Source organism: Cynocephalus volans, chromosome 6, assembly GCF_027409185.1.
Source record: "Cynocephalus volans isolate mCynVol1 chromosome 6, mCynVol1.pri, whole genome shotgun sequence".
NCBI classification, from domain to species: Eukaryota; Metazoa; Chordata; class Mammalia; order Dermoptera; family Cynocephalidae; genus Cynocephalus; species Cynocephalus volans.
This window is the reverse complement of record NC_084465.1, coordinates 76674074-76699369: the sequence shown is the minus strand read 5'-3', so window position 1 is coordinate 76699369 and position 25296 is coordinate 76674074.

Sequence of the window (25296 nt, the reverse complement as noted above, 5' to 3'; positions counted from 1 at the left end):
AGACTTTTCATCATAAACCCTAAAAGCCAGAAAGAAATGGGATGATATATTCAAAATACTAACAGACAGAGATTGCCATTCAATAATATTCTATCGTGCAAGGCTATCCTTCCAAAAGGAAGGGCAAGTAGTATATTTCTAAGACAATCAAAAACTGTGGGAGTTCACTTCCACTTGACCACCCTTACAAGAAATTCTCAAGGAAGTATTGGATTTGGTACCTGAAAAATAACTACCACTGCCATAAAAACTCAAGAAAAATCAAAACCCACTAGTAAAATAAAAATGCCAACAATGAACACGAAAAAAAAAAAAAAAACAGTTTATCTACAACCCAAGGAACCAACAAATACTGAAGACAAACAGTAAATCAGAAAGAAAGGAAGTAAAGACACTTAAGACATCCAAACAAAAATCAATAAAATGCTAGGAGTAAATAAACACTGTACAGTAATAACTCTTAATGTAGAAGGATTAAATTCCCCAATCAAAAGACACAGACTGGCTGACTGGATTAAAAAGGAGGACCCAACTATATGCTGCCTTCAAAAGACCCACCTCACCCATAAAGACTCACATAGACTAAGAGTGAAAGGATGGAAAAAGATTTACCATGCAAACAGAAATAAAAAGTGAGATGGACTAGCTATTCTTATATTTGATAAAGTAGACTTTAAAATAAAAACCACAAAAAGAGATAATGAGGACCACTACATAATGATAAAAGGACTGATCCATCAAGAAGATATAACCATCATGAATATATATATACCCAATGTCAGAGCAGCCAGATTTATAAAGCTAACTCTATTAGACCTAAAGAAGGAAACAGACACTAATACCATAATAGCAGGAGACCTGAACACCCCATTATCAATATTGGACAGATCATAAGAATCAGCATGAAAAGAATCAGATGCAAAGAATCAGCAAAGAAACACAAAATCTAAACAACACTCTAAACCAATTGTACTTGGCAGATATCTACAGAACATCCAACAACCTCAGAATATTCATTCTTTCCATCAGCATATGGATAATTCTCCAGGATAGATCACAAGTTAGGTCACAAATCACATCTCAAGAAGTTCAAAAAAACTGGAATTATCCCATGTATTTTTTCAGACCACAATGGAATAAAATTAGAAATCAATAACAAATGAAATTCTGGAAACTATACAAACAAATGGAAATTAAACAGAATTCTACTTAATGACATAGGGGTTCAAGAAGAAATCAAACAGGAAATCAAAAACTTTCTTGAAACTAATTAAAACAATGATACATCATACCAAAACCTGTGGGATACTGCAGAAAACAGTACTAAAGGGGAAATTTATTGCATTAAATGCTTACTTCAGAAGAATGGAAAGATGGCAAGTGAACAACCTAATACTTCACCTTAAAGAACTAGAAAAACAAGGACAATCCAAAACCATAGTTAGCAGATGGAAAGAAATCATTAAATCAGAGCAGAACTTAATGAAATTGAAACCCCCAAAATGATACAAAAGATCAATGAATCAAAAAGTTGGTTTTTTGACAAGATAAATAAAATTGACAAACCATTACCATGGCTAACCAAAAAAAGAAGAGAGAAGACCCAAATAACAAAAATTAGAACTTAAAAAGTGATATTACAACTGATACCCATGAAATACAAGGAATCATTCGAGACTACTATAAACAACTATATGCCAAGAAATTTGAAAATCTGGAGAAATGGATAAATTTCTGGACACACACAAACTACGAAAACTGAGCCAAGAAGATGAAGAAAATCTGAACAGACCAATAACAATAAAAGAGATTGAGAATGCTATCAAAAGGCTCCTAACAAAGAAAAGCCCACGATGAGATGGATTCACAGCAGAATTCTACCAAACATTCAAAGAGGAATTGACACCAATTCTCTACAACCTATTCCAAAAGATTGAAACAGAGGCAATTCTCCCAAACTCATTTTATGAAGTAAACATCACCCTGACACCAAAACCAGGTAAAGATACAACTAAAAAAGAAAACTCCAGTCCAATATCCTTGATGAATATAGATGCAAAACTCCTCAATAAAATAATAGCTAACAGAATACAGCAACACATATGCAAAATTATACACCACAATCAAGTGGGATTCATCCCAGGGATACAAGGTTGGTTCAACATACGCAAATCAATAAATGCAACACACCATATCAATAAAATCAAACACAAGAACCATATGATCATCTCTATAGATGCTGAAAAAGCATTTGATAAAATTCCACACTCGTTCATGATAAAGACTCTCTATAAGTTAGGTATAGATGGAAAGTATCTCAACATAATTAAAGCCATATATGATAAACCCACTGCCAATATCATCCTGAATGGGGATAAGCTGAAATCTTTTCCTTTAAGAAAGGGAACTAGACAAGGATGCCCACTCTCACCACTCCTATTCAACATAGTGATGGAAGTACTAGCCAGAACAATCAGAGAAGAGAAGGAAATAAAGGGCATCCACATTGGAAAGATGAATTCAAGCTGTCCCTGTTTGCAGATGCCATGATCCTGTATATCAAACAGCCTAAAGCCTCTACAGAAAAACTCTTGGATTTGATAAATGATTTCAGCAAAGTTTCAGAATAGAAAATCAACATACAAAAATCAGTATCATTTTTATTCTCTACTAGGGAACATGCAGAAATAGAAATCAAGAAAGTTTGCCCATTTACAATAGCCACCAAAAAAAAAAAAAAAAAACTTAGAAATTGAGTTAACCAAAGATGTGAAAAATCTCTATAATAAGAACTACAAACCACTGCTGAGAGAAATTAAAGAGGACAGAAGAAGATGGAAAGATATCCCATGCTATTGGATGGGAAGAATCAACATTGTGAAAATGTCCAAACTATCCAAAGTAATCTACAAATTCAATGCAATCCCCATCAAAGTTCCAATGACATTTTTCTCACAAATGGAAAAATCTATCCAGACATTTATATGGAATAACAGAAGACCACACATAGCCAATGCAATTCTGAGCAAAAAAAAAAAAAAAGCTGAGGCATAACACTACATGACTTTAAACTATACTACAAAGTTATAATAACCAAACCGCATGGCACTGGCATAAAAACAGACACACTGATCAATGGAATAGAGTAGATAATCCAGAAATCAACCCACACACCTACTACCATCTGATCTTTGACAAAGGCACCAAGCCTGTACACTGGGATAGAGACTGCCTCTTCAGCAAATGGTGCTGGGAGAACTGGATATCCATATGCAGGAGAATGAAACTAGACCCATACCTTTCACCATATACTAAAGCCAACTCAAAATGGATTAAATAATTAAATATACACCCTGAAACAATAAAACTTCTTAAAGAAAACATAGGAGAAACACTTCAGGAAGTAGGACTCTACACAGAATTCGACCCCCAAAGCACAGGTGACCAAAGGAAAAATAAATGGGATTATATCAAATTAAAAAGCTTCTGCACAGCAAAAGAAACAATTAACAGAGTGAAAAGAAAACCAACAGAGTGGGAGAAAATATTTGCAATATATACATCTGACAAAGGATTATTATCCAGAATATACAAAGAACTGAAACAACTTTACAACAAAAAAACAAGTAACCCAATTAAAAAATGGGTAAAAGAGCTAAATAGGCATTTCTCAAAGGAAGATATATGAATGGCCAAGAGACACATGAAAAAATGCTCAATATCACTCAGCATTCGGGAAATGCAAATCAAAACCACACTGAGATACCATCTCACCCCAGTTAGGATGGCTAATATCCCAAAGACTGTGAATGATAAATGCTGGTAAGGTTGCAGAGAAAAAGGAACTCTCATACATTGTTAGTGGGACTGCAAAATGGTGCAGCCTCTATGGGAAATGGTATGGAGTTCCCTCAAACAACTGCAGATAGATCTACCATATGACCCAGCTATTCCACTGCTGGGAATATAGCCAGAGGAATGGAAATCATCAAGTTGAAGGTATACCTGGTCCCCAATGTTCATTGAAGCACTCTTTACAATAGCTAAGAGTTAGAACCAGCCCAAATGTCCATCACTGGATGAATGGATACAGAAAATGTGGTATATATACACAATGGAATACTACTCTGCTATAAAAAAGAATGAAATACTGCCATTTGCAACGACATGGATGGACCTAGAGAGAATGATATTAAGTGAAATTAGTCAGGCACAGAAAGAGAAATATCACATGTTCTTACTTATTTGTGGGAGCTAAATATAAATAAATAAATACACAAATAAACTGGGGGGCAGGGACGAACAAACAACAATTACAATTCCTTGAAGTTGATACAACAAGCAAACAGATATGAGATTGTTGTGAGGGAGTGGGGAGTGGGAAGAGGGAGGGAGGTTTTGGTAATGGGCCACAATAATCAATCACATTGTATACTGACAAAAAATAAAATTGAAAAAATAAGTTCTAAAATATCCTAAATTCTGTATTTCCTGGCTTATCTAATAGCAAAACCTTCTTTGAGAAACATCTATGAGCATCCTCCATAACATGGAACCCATTCTGAGATTTGCTGATATGACATTCTACCATGACAAAACACATTCACATTCAACTTGACATTTGAGCCCCAAAAATTCATCGCATATTTTTAAAGCAGTCTTCACAGGAGATCTTTCTGGCTTCTAGTAATAGAAGTGGAGCAATTTGGGCTTCAAGTTGAGATGTTAGTTTGTAGACTCTGTGAAATAAAGATGGCTACCACTTACTGAGAACTTTCATGTGCTAAGTACTTTCCTGGATGGTTAAATCACTATTTCAAAACCCAAAATATACTTTAACATATGAGTATTTGTATTAGTCCATCTCTGTTGCTTATGACAAAACACCTGGAACTGGGTAATTTGTAAAGAAAATGAAATTTATTGCTTACAGTTTCTGAGGCTCGGAAGCCCAATATTCATTTGGTAGTGGCGACAGTGACCCAGGGGTCTCACATTACAAGATGGTGGAAGCAAAGAGAGTAACCTCCTCATTCACTCTCTTTTTAAAGCCCTCCAAGTCATGCCCATGACCACCATTTTTGATCTGTTCACTAAGGCATGATCCTACAAACTAATCACCTCTTCAAGGACCCACCTTTCTATTATCATAATAGGATTTCCCACCCTTAACAGTTACAATGGGGATTAAGCTTCCAACATATGAAATTTGAGGGACACAATTAAATCAATCCACAGCAGTATTTTCATATGAAAAACTAAACCTCTGAAATTTTAAGCAACCTATAAACACTAAATAAGTATAGAGATAGTATGTAATCTTTAGTCCTTTTTCTTCCAAAATCCAACCTTTCCTCCATCTACATACTATCCAATATCTCTGCACCTGGAACAAAGGAGTAAAAACTCATTCGCATCTGAGTGTTTCAGTAAATAATATAAGCATCTGAGCAAAATAATGATACTTGTTATTCAAGGATGAATTAATTGTCTCTTCCAAATAATTAGATTACTAATCATGGTCTGTAGTGTCTATTTAGCAGCATTGGGTCACAAGTATTACTAAACATTAAAGAGTTGGGATGCTAACACATGTAGAAATTTGTATAGCTTTTGGTTCAAAGCTGTTTCTTACAAATGTAAAAAGAAATTTCAGCAATAGTGTCATCAAAATCTCAAAATTGCTCATGGAATTATTTAAAATAAACTGGGTTCCAGCTCCACTGGGACAGTATTTCTGTCACTGGTCCCAGCTCCCACCTGGCAGGACTGCTTGCTGATGGTTCCGACTCTGGCTTTTAGCTTCCTGTTCATTACAATATTTTACCAAACCATGCCAGAAACCAGTTGGCTAGTAAACCTAAAAACCGTAAATTGCAGGGATCAGATCCTGAGACACAGTCATTAATAAACCTGAGAACGATAGGCTAAAGACCAGCCTTAATCATTTAAATGGAATATTTTTCCCAACCAGATAGCATATAGAGAATACTACAAGACATATAAGCAAAAGTTTATTACATGAATCCATTTTAACTTTCTCCAATGATAAAGTGTCATTTACTAAAACAGTTATCTAATGTTTTGAACTTTGCTTCATTCAGAGTAGCTCTTTGGTTATTCAGCCATGCTAATGTCATGTAAGCACAAAATTAAATAAATGTCACATTTCAGAACCTGCTCTAGTATGAAGTGAAAAATATTAAATTCTTCCTTTAAGTCAAAAGACTAAGTAAAATAAAATGAGTGAAATTGTAAACTATTATATATTTATTTAGATAAAGGATACAATACTAAAATGTGTTTATATGATTCAAGTGTATGTTTTGCTAATTGTAAACAATTTGTAGGAAGATTCTCTGAAATAATATCCATTGGTGACAGAAAATTAGCTAGATGTTTCTACAAATAAAATCTCCAAGACAAATAGAAGATGAAATGTTGGAAAAATGTATAGTGAGTGCCATGGATAAATATCCCCCCAAAATTCACCGAAGCTTGACCCCATTCTAATGGTACTAAGAGGGTGGAAAATCTGATTATGGCATTTAAAATGTGTGGCCTTTAACAGGTAAATAGATTGTGAGGAATGTGCCCCCATGAATGGCTTGATACATTCATGGAGTAATGGGCATGGTTTTGGTGGCTTTGTAAGGACAGCAAGTAAGAAGGTTAGCTTTCTTGCTCAGGCCATTCTCTCCCCATGTGACACCCTGCATTTCTGTAGAGAGTTACAACTAAGAAAGCCCTCACTAGATGCGCTCCCTAGGCCTTGGACTTCCCAGCCTCCAAACTACAAGAAATACGTTTCATTTCTTTATAAATTACCCAGTTTTAGGTATTCTGTTATAAACAACAGAAACAGGCTAGTACAGTAAGTAAAACAATCAGAAAATAAAATGATTTATTAGTCAAGGAAAAGAATAAGAGAAGAAAAAACACACATAAACACTGTATAAAAATTGCTTTCATTTAAATAATCCAAACTTCAATCACAGAAGCAATATTAATTAACCTGAACTATTAGTGATACAATTTAAAAAGTCTTCTAATAGCTAAACAAACAATATCAAAATGCAATACATCAAAAGAGTTCCATGAATATAAAGCAAATTAAAGCATATATTGAGATACTTATATTAAAATTTATATTAAGTTGTTTGTGTAATTGTACATTACAGATAAACTCAAAGTGTAATTAAGATGTCTCCAGACATTCCCAATCTGTGAATACAAAATAAAGTCATATTTGTCATGTTTCTTTTGATATGTAAAGTACAATGGCAGTTGAATTCCCATTACCTAAAGTGCAGGAAATACACGTAAATTCTTCTACTAAATTTCCTCCCCAAATAAAGTTTGGAAATTCCTGGAAATGAATTACATTACTCCACTAGGAATTTGTTTTTTACCCCCAGGAAATCGTACTCAAATAGTACCTCTCCAGAGCTATGATTTTTTCGGTGCGCTCTCTGAATGGACACTAAAGATAGTAGGTAGAATCGTTCTTGTCTCTTAACCGCCCTCATCAGGCCATGTGCTACTCTTTTCACACTGCTTCTCCCACACTGATTCTCTAAAGGACAGTTAAATCCAGGAAATGCTTTAACAAAGACTTACTGAAAGTTAGAGGTCATGAATGAAAAAGAGAAGAAGACAACGTAAAAGTGGGTATTTGATAGCACTGTCCCCAGAATCGGTTGAGCACTAACTCTAAATGGTCTTCTGGCTAGGCTACCCCTCTCTTTAGGACCCACCAGCCATGATGTTCAAGGACTGGTACATGTCTCTCCAATTCCACCTCCACCCCAAACAAGACACGACACAACCCAGGGATGCTACTCAAGGCCACACTGAAGACACGCTTCATTATTGTGCAAAGTAATGTGATTTCTTGTTGCCCTAATCATATTGATCTCAAAATGGAATTTAAGCTTTATCTTTATCTAACCAAAAAGCTCATCTGAGTTTTTTCCCCCTTTATAAAAATATCCTTCTTCTATGTAATATTAGTAGTAAAAGTAATACACTGCTGACATCTTTAAACTAGTTCCATCTCTCTCATCATGAGGGTTTCAAAAATATTAGCAACCAGTTTCAGAGCACCCCTTTATACAGTAAATCTAATTGTTAAGTTTTTCATGTATATTTGTTTGGTCCTGTCCTAATGTCGACAAGGATAATGATGGAGGTTAACAACAACAACAACAACAAAAGGCAAGTTTCTTTTACTCTAGTGGCATTTCCATATTGTATTGATATTCAAAATTCATCTTAGAAAAATTCATTTTAATAATGCCATCAGGTGATAAAGGATTTTCTGTTAGGAATACACACTCAAATGTATTAGGTGCAACTCTTATAATAAATAATGAAAAGATATTACTTAATACCCATAGCAGCTTCTTTTTATAAGTAAATTTTGTTTTTATTTAATAAAATCTGTTTTGCGACACAATGTTCATCTTCCATATCTTTGTCTCTTCTTCTTTCAATAGTCAGATTCTGAGAATGAAAAGGACACAACTGCACTGGAGTCACTTGCCTGACTTCCATTTACCCCTCAAACTGCTATTATCTGGTTTCTACCTCACTGTGTCACTTAAATTATCACCAGTACAGTCATCCAAAGACACTGTGGTTTCCTAATTAAATGGATGATTTGCAGACTACATTTTTCTCAAGGTCTTTGGAAAAGTTTCCCTTTTCACGTATGCCTTGAAACTCTATCTCTACCCTAGGTTTCCATGACACCATGATGCTGTCCCAGCAATCTCAGTCTATCTGGCACATGGTGCTTCAGAGGGATCCAAACTTGGGCTTTTTCTCTCCTTTTCCACCGGCTATCTAAGGCCCATTTACCCCTTCAATCTACATTTAGTTTCTAATAATTCTGAAATTTATATTTCTAACTCAAGGCTCTAGGGAGACATTATTCATTTCCACATTAATCAAAGTCACTCAAAATTATCCTTTACTCTACCTTGAAACACTTACCTTCAAACTACCTGACTAGGCAAATCAGAAACTGAGGAGTCATCCTGCATTTCTCCTTTTCCTTTGTCCCCCAAACGAAATAATAAACCTTGGGCATCCTGCCTTCTAAATATAGCATGTATTCCTCCCTCTACTTCTTGCTCACCATTGCCTAGTAGATCATGCCCAAATCAATTTTGACAAGAATATTGCAATAACCTCCTATAAGTCCTTTCTTTATCTTTTGATTCCTCCTTCCAAATTACCCCCTATATTGCTTCCGTAGAGATTTTCTTTCTAATCTATGAGTCTTTCACCTCATTCTCTTTTATTGTACTTCATCTATCAACCTCTAGGTACATTTTAACTCCTTAGCTTAGATTCTCACATATTTCATAAATCCTGCCTACTGTTTAGTGTTGTCTGTTGACTCTGTGTGGGGAAAATAGAATAGTTTGGTCAGGGCCCTTGCCTTGGGTCCCGTTTGGTGTGGTTTGGCACATCCATTGTAACCAAATTGTGTGCGTGCGTGCGTGCGTGCGTGCGTGCGTGCGTGTGTGTGTGTGTGTGTGGAGTTAGTGCACATGCATGCCAATGTATCTTTTTAGTTTTGTTGCTATTCTTGTGTTCTTCAGAGAGAGAGAGGTAGAGAGGAGTTTTAGTGAAGCAGGCAGGTGGGTGTCTGCCTCAGGCATCCACTCAGAGTAGCCATGCTTTCCAACCTATGGCTCCAAGGACCTTTTGTACATTACCTAGCTCACAGACCTGTGTGAAGGGGTCTGGTGACCCAGTATGGCATGTGAAGGGTTTGTGACCCAGACTGTGAATGGGCTTGAGGGGTCTGTGAGCTCCAGACCCAGCCCTAGCTCGGCAATTGGCCCAGTCGGTACAAGATTACCAGCAGGTAAAAGAGCCCAACAACTGGTGTGGTTGCCTAGCTTTGCAACTGGCATAGTTGTAGAGTTAGACAATTGGCGCTGTCGGCAGGATTCCAACATTAGCCTTAGCCTTAGCTCCACACTCTGTTTCCCCTTTAAATATTCCAGAATATACTGAACAGCTTTTAATTCCCTAACTATACTTTAAACACATATATTCAATGTGCTTTCAGTTGCATTCTCTACTTAAAAGTGGGTGTTCTTGCCAAGATTGGTTTTCTGGTAAATTCTTTAGCTGTCAATTTGAAGTCAAAATGTTTATCTGATATCTTTGCTGCCTACCACAGGAAGACAGATGTATGTTTGTGTCCGTGCCATCACGAGTTCATGTTCATACCAATTTTTAGCTTATCCATCACAGCAGCTGCAACATTATTTTTAATTGTTGGCCTACCTGTGTCTTCGTCAAACAACAAGCCACTTAAGAGTAGAGGTGATGACAGCCTCTCATCTTAGTACACCTAACATGGCACTGCAGATTTAGGCACTCAATAAATATTTATTGAATAAATGAATAATGAATAATTAATGAATGAAATAACGTATGTTTTAGCATGTAACATATAATTAATCCTCAAATAGTTGATACTCAAATGCTCATTGTGTTTTCAATATGTACCAAATAAAGATTCATTATTAATTCAAGTAATATTTATTAGATTATTATATACCAGGCAGTGCTCTGGATTCTGTGAATGGAGAATAAAGGGATGATGAAGGATTAGACTGTTTCTATTGTGAAGCATATATTCCAGTGGGAGAGACAGACAATAATAAGTAAACCAATAAATCAGTAAGAAAAATATAGAATAATATGAAGTGAATAAAAGAGGCAATGAGTGATAGTTCCAGGTGTGATTAACTTTGCACAGTCTGCGAAATACTCTCATGAAGTGATACTTGAGTTAGACCAGATTGGCAAAAGGAGCCAACCATGTGAAGACATGAGGAAAGATCTAATAGTTCAGAAAATGAAAAGGCCTCTGGATCAGGAATAAGCTTGCTACAACTGATAAACAGAAAAAGGAAGTGAGGGAAGGAAAACCTTGGTGGGATAGATATGAGGTAAGAGATGGAGGCAGAAGATAAATAATGCAGAGCCTTATAGAACATGCTAAGTAGTCTGGATTTTTTTTTTTTCTAAGTGTAGGTGGAAGCTATTGGAAGATTTTATACAGTGAGTAACATGGCTTGATTCACATTTTAAAATAATACTCTAGCTGCAGAGCATGGATTGAGAGGAAAAAGAGTGATTAAAAACCTCTTGCAGAAAGTAAGGTGAATAATGGTGTTTGCTTGGGCTAAGGAGCAGCAGCGGAGGTTGAGAGAAAGACAATTGTTTGGGAGGCACAGCTGATAGCACTTGATTGATTTCATGTGGGAGGTGACAAGAATCAAAAGGGGTTTTTTCCTGTGTATGTGTGTTTCCTTTGTTTATTTCAGGCTAGAGAATCTGGGTAGAACAGAAAATCAAATAGGAACAGGCTTAGGGATAACATCAAGAATAGGAAGTTACTTCAAAAAGTTCATGGAAAAATAGACTTAAAAGATAATAAGAATCTTCCTATGAACGTTTTGAAATAGCTTCATACAGTTTTGATCATATTTAGTATGAAATCGCCTACTAGAATTTAAGTGAATATTTCACATAGGAGTTTGGTACTCAGGGGAGATTTAGAGCTAGAGACATACATTTGTGAGTCTTTAGATATAGATGACATTTAAAGCTAGAGAATTAGAAAAGACTTTTTAGAGAAAGAGTATAGTTAGAGAAGAGGGTTTTAGACTAAGCCTGGGGTCCTAAAATTAGAGGTTGAATGGAGGAAGAGAACCTAGCAAAGGAGACTGAACAAAAGTGATTAGTAGATGGGAGGGAAACCTGGAGAGTGAAGAGATCTGACAAAGACAAGAAAATTCAATAAGAATAAAATGGTCAACTGATAATCTGTTACAAAAAAAGCAAAGAAGATGAGAAATGATGAAAAGTGTTAACTTTTCTGGCCAAATGGACATCATTGATAACCTTGACAAGAGTAGTTTCAACAAAGTGTACAGGGAAAATAGCCCAAGTGTACTTGGTGGAGGAGAGGCTGGAATCACCATCATGACCCTGCATATCTGGAGCTCTTTCTAAGGAAAACTCCTTCACAGTATGTCTCTGTAAAGAGATAAGCTCTATTGAGTAATTTACAATCCTGCTCTTATTTCCATGAGCAGAATTGATTGCATAAAGTCTTTGAGGTGGGTTAGCCCACCTTATGGTAAAGCTCAGTGATAAGATGCCAGATCAATCATATTCTCTTTCTCAAGTCTGACTTTGAAATGAAAGGATATAAACTATGGGAGCTGAAGTTATGCAACTACACAGAGCAAGGCCTTGAGACAGGAGCTTTGATGTGTTCTGAAGCAACTGAAGTCATGAATACACATAAACTAAAATTTACAGAAAAGCTATTCAGGACAGAGGGTAAGGTATGCACTTCTTTGGGAAAAAGAGCTACAAGACCCATAGTGTCTGGGGGCAAAGGGGGTGAAAAGAGTAGCTGGAGCTCATTAGCAAGAGTGTTAGTGTAAAGATCCACAACCTCTTTATACTAACATCTCTACAATGTCTCAGATTCATAACTAACTTCAATTTCCAGTTTTGGTAATTTGGTTCCTGCTCTCCCATGAGATCTTATTCATTGGATCACAAAAGTCCTGGCTTATCTTTGTTTATTGCTTTAGCACTTGTATCCTTATAGTAAACCATTCACCCTGAAGATTCCTGAGTGTGTTTCTGTTCTATACAACCAACAGATTCTCACTAAAACAAGATACAATCTACAAAGAATATTTTATTAGATGCTTAGAATAAAAACGTCAAGTAATAACCACTGGCAGAGTATTCATAAATTTGATAGATTCAAGAAGTGATTTAGAAAATAAAATCTATTAATGTACTTAGCATCAATGAATATGTGTTGACTCATTGAATTACTTGCATTGTACTCATTCATTTTACACTAGAAAATAAAGTATTGAAAATAAAGGCAGACTGGTTGATTCTTTATAAATAGGAAGGGACGGGGATATGTTTATTTTTTTTTTAATTAACTTTTGCTGTTACTGACCACTAGGAGAAGCTAATAAGTTCAAGTATATTCTAATTGTGTATGTGTTTTGGGTGGGAGAAAGAGATTTTTGCCAGGGAAATCCTATGATACAAAACTTTAAAAAAATGATCTGTAGTCAGCTACCTCCTTCTTTCTTGCTTTGTTTTGTTTTTTACTAAATATTGGTAGTGATTCTTCCAACAAACTTTTTTTCTTCATCTAAGGATACTCTATACAGGATGACAGAAAAGAAAAAACAAGAAACAATATATGACATAATTGAAGATGAGAAAGTTTCCTAATAAACGTCTCTCTTTCCTTGACAAAAGCGACGAAGCTTTAAAAAGTTACATTCTGTTGAGATCAAGATGGCAGAATAGATGGTCGCCAGCATCACTCTCTCCCCCAAATCAACTAATTTACAACTATTAAAAAGCAATGACAGCCAAACTGGGGCCACTAGAGCTCAGGGAAAGACCTACAGAGGAGAGACCTACAGAGTTCATGAAGGCCAGAGAAGCCATGAAGAGAGAAAGAAAATACCTCCCTGACTGTTTTGAGCCCTGGTCACTTCCAGGCTGGAGCTGCTGAGCACATGGAGCAGGAGCTGGCAAAAGCTGAAGCTGTGCCCTTCAAATGAAGTTGCTTGGAGGTGGCAGGGGAGAACAGGGCCTTAGTGGCCACCAGGCCAGCAAGACCACTAATAGGGTTCTCACAGACCAACATAGGAGCAAGGAGCCAGAACAGCTGAAACTAAGGAGCCACACATAGGCCAGTGAGTCATTGCAGGGGACTGGCATACAGTCCATCCCATGGGAAGTGTTTGCAGCTCAGGCTGTGGGGGAGATGGGTCCACCAGGAGAACACTGGGACACAGGAAGGACTGCTGATCTGCCCCCCAATCAGCATAGGACCACTCAGAGGAGACTGACCAGGAATATAGAATTGCATGGGGTGCAGTTTCATGAAAAGACTCCGGCCCAGACCAGTGTTTCTACACAACCCAGGTGCATTGGATTTCACTAAACCCGGAAATCCTGTGCAGTCAACCATTAAAACCTGAGCTGCACAAAAAGCCTTCCCTAGGTAATCAGCAGCAAAGCAGCAATTTAGCTCAACCACAGAGCTCAAGTACTAGTCCCCACAAGAAGTTCCCTCACTTCAGAAGTAAGCAAAGGATAACAAATTAGTTCCAGCACAGAGTTTAAGTGGTGGGAACAGTGAATAATCCAACACAGAACTGAAAGAAAAAACAGAGTACACACAACCAGAGACAAAGTTTGATACCGACTAGTAAAGGTCTCATTTCACCAAAGAACACCTATAACATCTAGAAGGACCAGAAGTCCCCTGGGCTACCAAACCAGAAATGGGGGACAACCAGGCACACCACCAGTACCCGGGGTCCAGAGGTACGGAGCAAGGGACCAGACCCACGGCAATCATCACCACCAACTAGGTAAGGAGCATGCCAAAAACATCACCTCCATGTGGGTGGCCCACCACAGCTACCACAATAACCACAGCTGCCGTGAAAGCAGCTAGATGCCACACCACTATGCAGATGGTCCACCAGCCACTGAAGTGCATTGACACAAGGAGAGTCACCAGCAGAGACCAAAGAAAAAAAGAAGATGTCTCTTTCCACAAAGCTTATTCCAGAGTGACAGAAGAAGCATCTGCTCTACAATAATATTGGGGGACCTGTACACACTCAGCATTGGACAGATCATCTAGGCAACAAATCAACAGAGTAACCATTACTATTTCAGAAAGAGAGAAGAAATCAAGGGTAATTAGAGGGGGCGGAAGGAGGGGCATGGGGAGGGATTGGACAAGGGGCATAAAGAATAAGTATGATTTGTAACAATATATATGCTAGTAATATTGATTTGATCAATATATGTCGACATTGAACCCCCCAAATATGTATAATCAGTTATGATCCAATAAAAATTAAAGAAAAAATGTTACATTCTAAACTGGTAATGTGGATGGCCAAAAAATAAAAAGATGATAACACTCAAAATATAACAAAGAGACTTTGTAAGAGCTTTTTATATAGTACTGAAAAACCTGTCAAAAAAGACTCCCAAAATTGTATTACGCTAGAACTGCTGATTAAGATCACAAAATAAACCTTCCTGACCTTGAACACATCATGGATCTTCTCTTGAGGATGCTAAATATACTCTGGCTGAATGTGAATGGACTTTTCCATTGCCCAGGTAATGGGACTGTGAGTCCCTTAAGCTGAGCTCACTTTTAAGAATCTGGGACAGCTGCAATGCCAAAGCAGAGATGCCACCGTGCTTTTTATTGTTACAGTCTCTTTACTGAAGAAGTAAAGGATTCCACACCAACCACAAGAATACATAAGGAAGAAGGGAAATACCAACGTTTGATATTTTCTTCCTGTTTCTATAAGTAAACCACAGAGAAATTATTAATTGCTTTTCATTTCAATTAACAGTGCAACCTGGAGTAAATATGATGCTCCGATATTCTGAAAAAGGAGACACAGTGAGTGACAGGCTTCTCCATAGTTACTATATTCTTCTTGTTCATATTCCATGTCTCCTACTGTTTAAGCTCCTCTCACAAGACATATGGAATTATGGAATTTGTTTTCTAAGTTGTATGCAAACCAAAATAGAATTTATGATATCACCATACTTACACTGGTGTTACCATGCAACTCCACTGATGCAGGCATCTGCACATCTACAATAGCCTTAGTCAAAGACCATGCCCCTGAGAAGGGGTCACACTCACACATATCTGATTTTATTTTTACTTCCACAGTCATAAGAAAAGTATAAGAAACTTACAATTAGGGTGACTGCATATCCAAATTTGCCCCAGACAAGAATTTTTTTTTTTTTTATGAGAGTAATTATTACTAGTGTCTCTTCACTTTCAAAATGGCCTGTTTTGGACAACACATTAGATAGGCTCACGCTACCCCTATATGGATTATTTATCCTCCCCCAGCCTGGTCTGTGAGCACCCTTTCCAATGCTTTACCCAGCCATGAGCCACTTCACCTTCACCCTTTGTGATTACAGCCAAAATGAAGAAGCAATTACATATCAAATAACTTTTAAAATGGCTAAACAGTCCAAAGAAAATAAGGCAAAATAGTCCACTTGACACAGTGTATTAGTCCGTTTTGTGTTGCTATAACAGAATACCTGAAACTGGGTAATTTATAAAGAAAATGAAATTTATTGCTTACAGTTTCTGAGGCTGCGAAGTCCAAAGCCCATCTGGTGGTGGCGACAGTGACCCAAGGGTCTCACATTGCAAGATGGTGGAAGCAGAGAGAGAGAAAGACAGACTCTTCTTTTAAAGCACTCAGAATCATGCCCCTGACCACCGTTTTTAATCCATTCCCTACTGCATGGTCCTACAATCCAATCACCTATTTAAGGCTCCACCTTTCAATTACCATAATAGGATTTCCCACCCTCTTAACAGTCACAGTGAGGGCTAAAATTCTAATACATAAGACTTGGGAGACACAATTCAAACTCCAGTGAGTTCTGGGTGGACATAATTCAATCCTCTACACACAGTAGCTAATTACTTTTCCTTGCTGTTTTTAATTTATTTGCCCTTTCTTTTTCCCATTTTCCCTCTGCTATTCCCCTCTTCCTTCTCTTTCTGGGTTGCCTTTGCAGGAGGGTCTCCTGCTTTAATAAAGCCAAAAGATGCAAAAAAAAAAAAAAAAAAAAAAAAAAAATGAGGGCCAGCCCGTGGCTCACTTGGGAGAGTGTGGTGCTAATAACACCAAGTCAAGGGTTAAGATCCCCTTACCAATAATCTTTAAAAAAAAAAAAAAAAATGAAATCAGATCTTACTGTGGTTTGAATGTGCCCCCAAACTCACGTTGAAACTTAATACTCAATATGCTATTTGAAAGGTAAGGCCTTAAAGAGGTGATTGGATAGTGAGGTCTCTGTCCTTATAAATGGATTAGTCCACTCGTGCCTTAATGGGTTAATGGTTTAACGGCTTTATAAGGAGAGCAAGTGAACATGGGAAAAGCACTCTTTCCCATCCCACCTGATATGATTGCCTGTGTCCCACCAAGAAGAAGGCCTTCACCAGATGTACTCCCAGACCTTGGACTTCCCAGCTTCCAAAATGGTAAAAAATAAATTTCATTTTTTTTTCATAAATTACTCAGTTTCAGGAATTCTTTTATAAGAAACAGAAACCTAGAAAGAAAACTTTACCTTAAGATACATGCTATGTAGGCTGGTCATTATTTTTCATGCAGAGACCAAGCTGAAGTAATAGAACATACATTTTTCTACATTATTTGCCTGCTATGTCTGCAAAAGACCTTTTGAGATATAAACCTAGGATCCATGGATAAGAGACTTTGTTGTACCATATTTATCCTGTAATTGTTTGTACTCTATTGATAAAAGTAAAGCACAGAGAAATAACTAATTGCTTTTCATTCATCAGCTGGATCAGCCACTTGAAGTTCTTTTGCTTGATTTGGTTGGTTTTCATTTTCAGAAACACATTGATTCTCTCCTTGACATAAACTGATATACCACTAAGTGGCTAAAAATTATAAGCTTACATCTTATACATAAATGCAAATCCTGAAAAACAGCACGTGTTTCTTCTTTATACTGCAAGAAAAATACACTTTAATTATAAAACTATATTATCTTCAAGCATCTTCTTCTTCATTTACCTGATGACATGTACCAGGAATCAAACATCTTTGTTAAATTATAACTTATAGTTTTAAATGTATATACACACACACATTTATACACACACATCCCTATATATAACTTACATTTATATGATTTATAAGTTTATATAATTTATAAATATAATATAAATAGAAGTTATAGCTAACATATAACTTATAAGTTATATATAATATATATATATAAATATAACATTATAAATATAGCATACATAAATACAACATAAATATAACCTATGTATGTATATAACTTAGAAGTATACTTCATATGCTTAGGAATATGTGCAACTATATGTAACCCTTATAAAACATATCTCATATAGTTTTAATAATGAGTGAAGAAAATTTGGTTCAAATACATCCAGTTAAAAGAAGATAACAGCTATCAAGTGTGGTGATTTGAGGAACAGGGAGTATAATATTAATACCATTAATTTAGATAGTAACACAAAATTATAAACTTGCCTTTACATTAAATATACTGTAAACAAGAACTCAAAGTAGTTCATCTTTTTTAATTTGAGAAATATTGACATTCATTACATTTTCCATTCATATATTTTTTTCCCTGTTATCTAAAATCAATGCTTATGCAATTATACCTAAAATGTATAATTCAGTAGACTTCTTCAACAATATGGTAAGTTAGATACCCTGCACAACCTTCTAATAAAACAACAAATGCAGTAAACAACATATTTTTTAAAAATAATTTTAAATGTATCTCTGAGCTGGCACTAAAGTATGAATGACACAGAGCTCCAAATGAAGTACAACTAAGAATCTGGGGATGTAACCTAATGTCAAAAACTTTTTCTCCCTGAAGTTTTCTACTGGACCCTGGAGAATGAGTTTTGATGACTATACAGAAGATAAAGCTCGGGATCTGCAAAATGTTGACAATCATAGAACCTAGGGGGTAAAAAATTGGGTGTTCAAGTTACCATTACTTCAACTTTTCTCTAGGTAGGAACATTTTAAAAATAAAAAGTTGTGAAGTAAAGTTCAAAAACAGGAAGATTGGATATTAGGATGATAGTTAACTTTGGGAAGAAATAGTTAAATGGGCACCAGGAGGCTCCTGATAATGTTACGTTATTTTACTGAATGATTGATGTGTTCATGTTTCAATAATTGAGTCCATCTTTTACTCATATACTTCTCTATAAGTAACTTATATTTCCATTAACTTAAAAAAAAAATAAGATCCAAAAATATTGTAATAAAGTGAATTTTAGTTAATAGTTCTGCCCAATTTCTAAAACAAAATTTTCTTCCTGGAGGAAGCATTCTGTAAATCAAGCTTCAAAGTATTCTTACAGATAGATTTTAAAGAAAAATGAGACTTTTGAAGTTTGGAAAATTCACAAAACACATAAGGAAACTAGACACCATAAACAAAATCCAACCAGAACAAAAAACAACTGAGACAAACCCTCATAAATTACAGATATAAATTATTAGACACAGACTATAAAAAAGTATGATTTATATGTTTAAAGAAATAAAGATAAACTTGAAAATATAATCAGCAAACATAGAGATTTAAAAAGAAAAATGAGTTTATATACTTTTTAGTATAGGCATTCATATTACATTTGTACATATGATAAATATAAAGATACACATAAAGATTTAAAAAGAAATTTTAAAACCTGGAATGAACATTAAGACCAGAAAAATGAATTACCATAGTCACTGGAATTAATATTAAAATGTTAGTAGAAGATTATTTCTGAGTGACTGGGTTAGAAGATGAAGGGAAGAAGATTTTTACTTATTTCCATGTTACAAACTAAAATCAATGACACAATGGACATTCTTAACTTTCATTTTGTGTACCATTTTATTTCTCAGATATAAATTATTCTTCTAAGAATTAAAATCTAGTCAAAATTATCAAATTGTATAAAGTCCAAGAGAATTTGGCCTAAGAGAATATCACTGGAATTGGTGACTGAGTGGGCAAATAGAAGTGCTTCAGTGAACACATGGAGGAAGTCAAATTGCAAAGTTTGAGAACAAACTGGGACTTATTAAAGATTGCTGCAAATTCTTACCATTTCTCTTCTTGACAGGTGAAATCTACTTGCTCTCCCCTTGAATCAAGGTTGTTCTTACTGATGTGCTTGAGATGTTCTAAGAACTGAGGTCTCTGGAGCCAGGATGAGAGGACTTGTGAGGTGGAGCCTTATGGGAGGAAGGGGTTGAAAAATAATGCCCTGCAAATTGAGAATGTACTTTGAGACCAAAGAAGGAAATGGGCAAATCCATAAGATATATAAAGATATTTATTACAGGAGTGACTTACATACAGGAAAGCTGCACATGGAAAAGAATCAGATGTCTAATAGCAGATCAGAGATCAGACTGTCTGGGGTTAGACAATGTTTATATATCGAGATCCCCTGTTACTAAAAATAACTTCAAGGAAACATCTTAAGAAAAATAAGTTAACAACATCATTCACCAAGTGTTTTGTCATCCATGAGGTAGGGGGCTTTGTGATGTTAGTGTTCACACCACTGATTCCACCTGCTGTAATAAATCATTTTTTCCCTGAAACTTATGTTCCTTTCACAGCTTTCCCTAAGGTTGTTGTATAGCGGTCAATGAAACAAAGAAATGAGGTTAAGCAAGAGTCGACGATTGTTCAAGGCACAAAATGGCGTTGGTTTAGTTCTTCCTCTAAAAAAAATCTTCATAGTGTAAATTTCTACCATTTTTAAAATTCCAATCAGCTTCTTAAGTCACCCAATTGTTTTGTGGTTGTTTGTTACCTTGTTTTTTTTTTTTCATGTTTTCAATAATTAACTTAGTGCTTCCTTTCTCTTCTTACAATACATTACTTTTAACTGGAGTTTTCTGTTTGCTTATTTTGTGTTTTTTTTTTTATTTCCTTAACTCAGCTCCAGAACAAAAGAGAATGATTGCACTTTCATTTCTGATTTTTTACGAGTTTTTAATAGCTAATAAGCTAGGGGGAAATGACATGGAGCAAAAATGAGTATTTCTATGCTTCCTTTTTCCTTACTGCTTAGAAAAATCAGCCTAGAGGAACAAAGTACATAATACATTTAATTTACATTTCAGGGAATATTAGTACTGAGATGGTAACACATCTGGGAAAGCTACTTAAACAATAGTCAGCAGAACCCTGGGGAAAGCAGAGCAGTTTATGTCTGCTGCCAACCTTTGCAGCACAATTGTAAAAATTAGAAAATTGTACCCCATCTTTGTGGATAACATAGAAAAAATATGTCTTCTCAGTATGGACAAAAATTGAAAAACATACACAGCCCCTTTTCACAAAGAACTCCCTTCCAGAGTATACTGCATGAAGAACCTAAAGACAGCCATGAGTTGGGAGGGTGAAATTAATTTAGCCAAGCTTTGGAAGCTAACCACCTATAGAACACTTCACTTTAGTAGAAATTCTGGAAAGAGTAAGGAGGAAGGAACATGGCTGTGACATGCAACTAGGCCTACCATCCAGTGGCAAATAACAAATGGTATTTTATGCAAGCACTTGCATGTAAAGGTGGGTGGATCATGACAGTAGGGAGACCAGCAAAGGACATAGGCTTTCAGAGGTCAGTGTTCCCTGCAAGGGAGTAAGATCCCAAATACCAGCCAGAACTTCACTTTACAGCAAAGAGGAGAAAGGGAGCTAGACAAGGAAGGCAGAAACCTGCCCTAGAGGAAATATGGTAAGTTACTAACACAAGCATTCAGCCAGAGAGGGACAAGCCAGAAGCCCTTTGATCATACAAGTGATCAAATTCACAGCAGTACTGGAAGAAGGTTAGAGAATCCCAGTGGATGAGATTAAAGTTTCTTAGTTCTCTACAACTTAAAATCAGGCTTAGTTCTAGGGATGAGAACAGGACTCAGAGGAGATTTAATGGCCTTATCCTAGGTAGAGAAAATCAGACAAAGCTTAAAATTCACAGTGGTTTACCAATACTTTTTTTTTTTTTTTTTTTTTTTTTACCACACACTGGCAATTCAACCCTTCCACAGCTGACTTGGGGTAGGAGTGTAGCATAAAATGGTACCTAGATCATAAATATGAATCATGAAGGGGGAGAAAGGAATAGCCCCAGAAAGCAGTGGGCATAAATAAGGCATAGAAACCTGAAGCCACAGCAAGGATGAGCAACTAATGGGAGTTTAGCATAGTAAGTTGGAAACTACCTAGATATTATTTTTGCATGTAAATAAGCATTTATTCACAACACCAGAGAATGCCAGCTCTATTGAACTTTGTATAACATTGATATGTGCTTCTATTTATAGTCTGTTTCTTGTTTGTTTTTTTCAGAGTAGGCGGAGGTAATAGGCATTTGGCTGGCAGTGCAGTGCGACTTTTCCAAATTGCTAAGATCAAAAGGAGAAAAGGCAGTTAAATGCAGATGTAGGGTACTGTGTGTCTTGAGTGAAGAGCTCAGCATGTGGTAACGGACTCAGTTTTGCCACACACCAAAACAGAACACTGCTGTTTTCTAATAGGCTTTTTGCCCTGAAATTAAGAGTCATATAAAAGAGCTTCAAGAGTAACTTGAAAAAATGTAGTTCTACCTCTATAATGTTAGTTCACTTTAAAGTGTACCAATTTTCATATCATGGGCATATTTGACAAAAGAAGGAAGCAAGATATTATCGGAGGGTCACAGTGAAAAAAGAATTCCATTTCAGGTTGCCTTTAGTGTAGGAGGTGGGTAAACTTTTTTAAAAAATCACAATAAGTTTCTTACAGCTACCCTTACCATTAAACAGTGGCTACAATAACAGAAAAAAGACACAGATCACAGATCATAATTTGGTGACAATGTCACTCCCAAATACTGGAATGGTGCATTTTAACTTTTTCTCATTAGAAACAAATGACAAAAACAACCAGACAAACAAATAAAAGCACTGACTTAAAGTTTTATTATAAGCCCTAATGCATCAAACTGTTAGGCAGGTATATGAGAGCTAAGTCACCATAAGGAACAATTTTAGAAAATCTCTCTAAGATGGAGATTCTTTGCATGCATGTTATTTTGTTAAAATTCAAATATTTTTCCCCCAAACCCCAGATTTTCATGGTAATTAGTATTTCAGCATGTTACAGTGAACTCAAAAGGAAAAGCAGGACACTGAGGCTTGTGGCAGGAAACAGAGTTTATTGATTCCAGCACTGGCTCAGAAGACTCATGTCACAAGGGCTGAACCCTGAACACACTGGGGCTGTTTTCTCTATACAGTTCTATTTCCTGGTTTGGGGAGAGAGCGACGGTCTCCTTGTTAGGGCAAGCATGAGGTGTTCAGCAAGTAGGAGTGGGGAGAAATGCTTTTCTTTCCCCTGATGTGGAAAGTCCCTGATTAGCAATGGCCACAGCTGGGCAGGACACAGCCGGGTAAGTACAGGAGCCTCATCCCCCCGTGTGATGCATGACCAAGGCCTTACACGGCCTGGTCAAACAGCATCACCTTCAGCTGGCTCTTGGTCTAGAGACTGGTATTGCCATAGTGAGAACATTTTGGCTGCATTTTTGTTGTTGTTGTTGTTGTTCTACTATGGCCTCCAGGGAGGCTGTGACTGTGTGTATTACCAGAGGCAGCAGGCAAGGGAGGATGAGACGAGTGCCCATTAAGAAAAGAACCATAATAATAAGGGTTTTGAACCCTCCAAACATGTTAAACCAGGCTCTGAAGAGGCTTTTGGGGTTCCAGGCTGACTACTTTTGTACTGGGACATGAGTGAGTTTTCTTATTTCTTGTCTGGGGATCCTCAGGCTTCCATTGTTTGTGGACTAGTTAGCCCTTGGAGTGACTAGAGCAGAGCTGTTGTTATCTGGGATCTCTAGGGTTGTTTCTGGTCCTCTTTTCCAGAGAGTTAACTTGTAGGGTGAAGTGGGGTGAGGGATGCAGTCATAAGCAGTTGGGGCTGGTTTGAGTCTGCTGTGATGTACCCATGGAGTGACCTCAGCTACTTTGTCTGCAGTAGGGGTAGACAACAAGACAGTAAAAGGTCCCCTCCACAGGGGTTTGAGGGGCTGTACACTCCATTACCCAAACAGAGGTACCTGGCTTGTAGGGGTGTACGGTGTGTGTGGGGAGGGGGGCTGTTAAGACTAACTGGTAGTCATTTTCCTACCCATTGGTGAAAGGCCTGTATGGTTTTTCCTAGAGCCAGGAGTTGTTGTTGCAAAGTTACATGTCCAACTTCCATCAGATCATCTTGAATAGCCTTGATGAGTGGGGGAGGCCTTCCATATAGGATTTCAAAAGGAGATTATCTTGCTGGATTATTCATGTTACTTCATGAGCCTTCTCAGTTTGGGTAGGAAAAGCCTCAACACAACCAGAATAGGTACACACTAAGACCAGGAGATACTTATAACCTTGAGACTGGGGCATTTCAGTGAAGTCCACTTCAAGGTTTCCAAATGGAGTTGTACCCATGGCCTGGATTCCAGGAGGGGCACTCAAGTGTGATTTGGGATTGCTGCATGCACACAGAGTACATTGCAAACAGATGGTCTGGATCAGACTGTCAAGCTGTGGGATATAGAAGTAGTGCCCGAAGTGGCTTTGGACACTCTCTGTCCAAAATAGGAATCTTCATGGAACTGGTTAACTATCCTTGAGGCTGGGGTATTAGGGATAACAACCCATCCATCAGGGAATCTTCACCATCCTTCTGGGAGAAGTGTTCCATATTCTGTCTTGAGCCAGGTTACTTCCTGGGGAGTGTAAGTTGGTATACAGTTGAGCAGAGAAGTTGGGAGCAGGAGGGCTATTAATTTTTGTTGGTCATCTGATGGGGGAAGCAGGCCTGTGGAGGCTAGCTTGGCTGCTTGGTCCACCTTGTGGTTTCCCTTGGCTTGGGAGCTATTTCCCTTTTTGGTGGCCTCTGCAGTGTATGACCACCACCTTTTTTGGAGCTCAAACTGCCTCCAGGAGTTCTAGGACTTCCTCTTGGTATTTTATGTTTTTGCCTGTTGAGGTGATTAAGCCCCGTTCCTTATATAAAGTTTCATGGGTGGGAGGGTAGTAAAGGCAAACTTGGAGTCTGTGTAAATGTTGACTTTAGTTCTGGCAGCCAGCTGTAGGGCATGGGTCAAGACAATTAACATGGCTTTCTGGGCAGAAGTCCCTGTAGGCAAGGCCTTGGTTTCAATAGTGGAGTCGAGTGACCACTGCATATTCTGCTTGGCATTGGCCATTGATGACAGAGCTGCTCCCATCCATGTAGTATTCAATATCAGGATCTAAGAAGGGCTGGTCTCTAAGGTTTGGCTGGCTGGAGTACACTTCTTTGTGCACTTATATGCAATCATGACCTGGGGCTCCAGTCCCAAGTGGCAACAGTGTATCAGGATTGAGAGTTTTAACTACTTCTAGATGTATGTATGGATTTCCACATAACGTCCCTTGATATCTAGTTAGTCAGGCCTTAGTGAGCCAGTAATGTCATCTAGAGTCTAGCAAAGTAGGGAAAGAATGGGACACCACACAGTGGTTTCTTGTCTCAGGGTTAACCTGTCAGCTTTGGCAG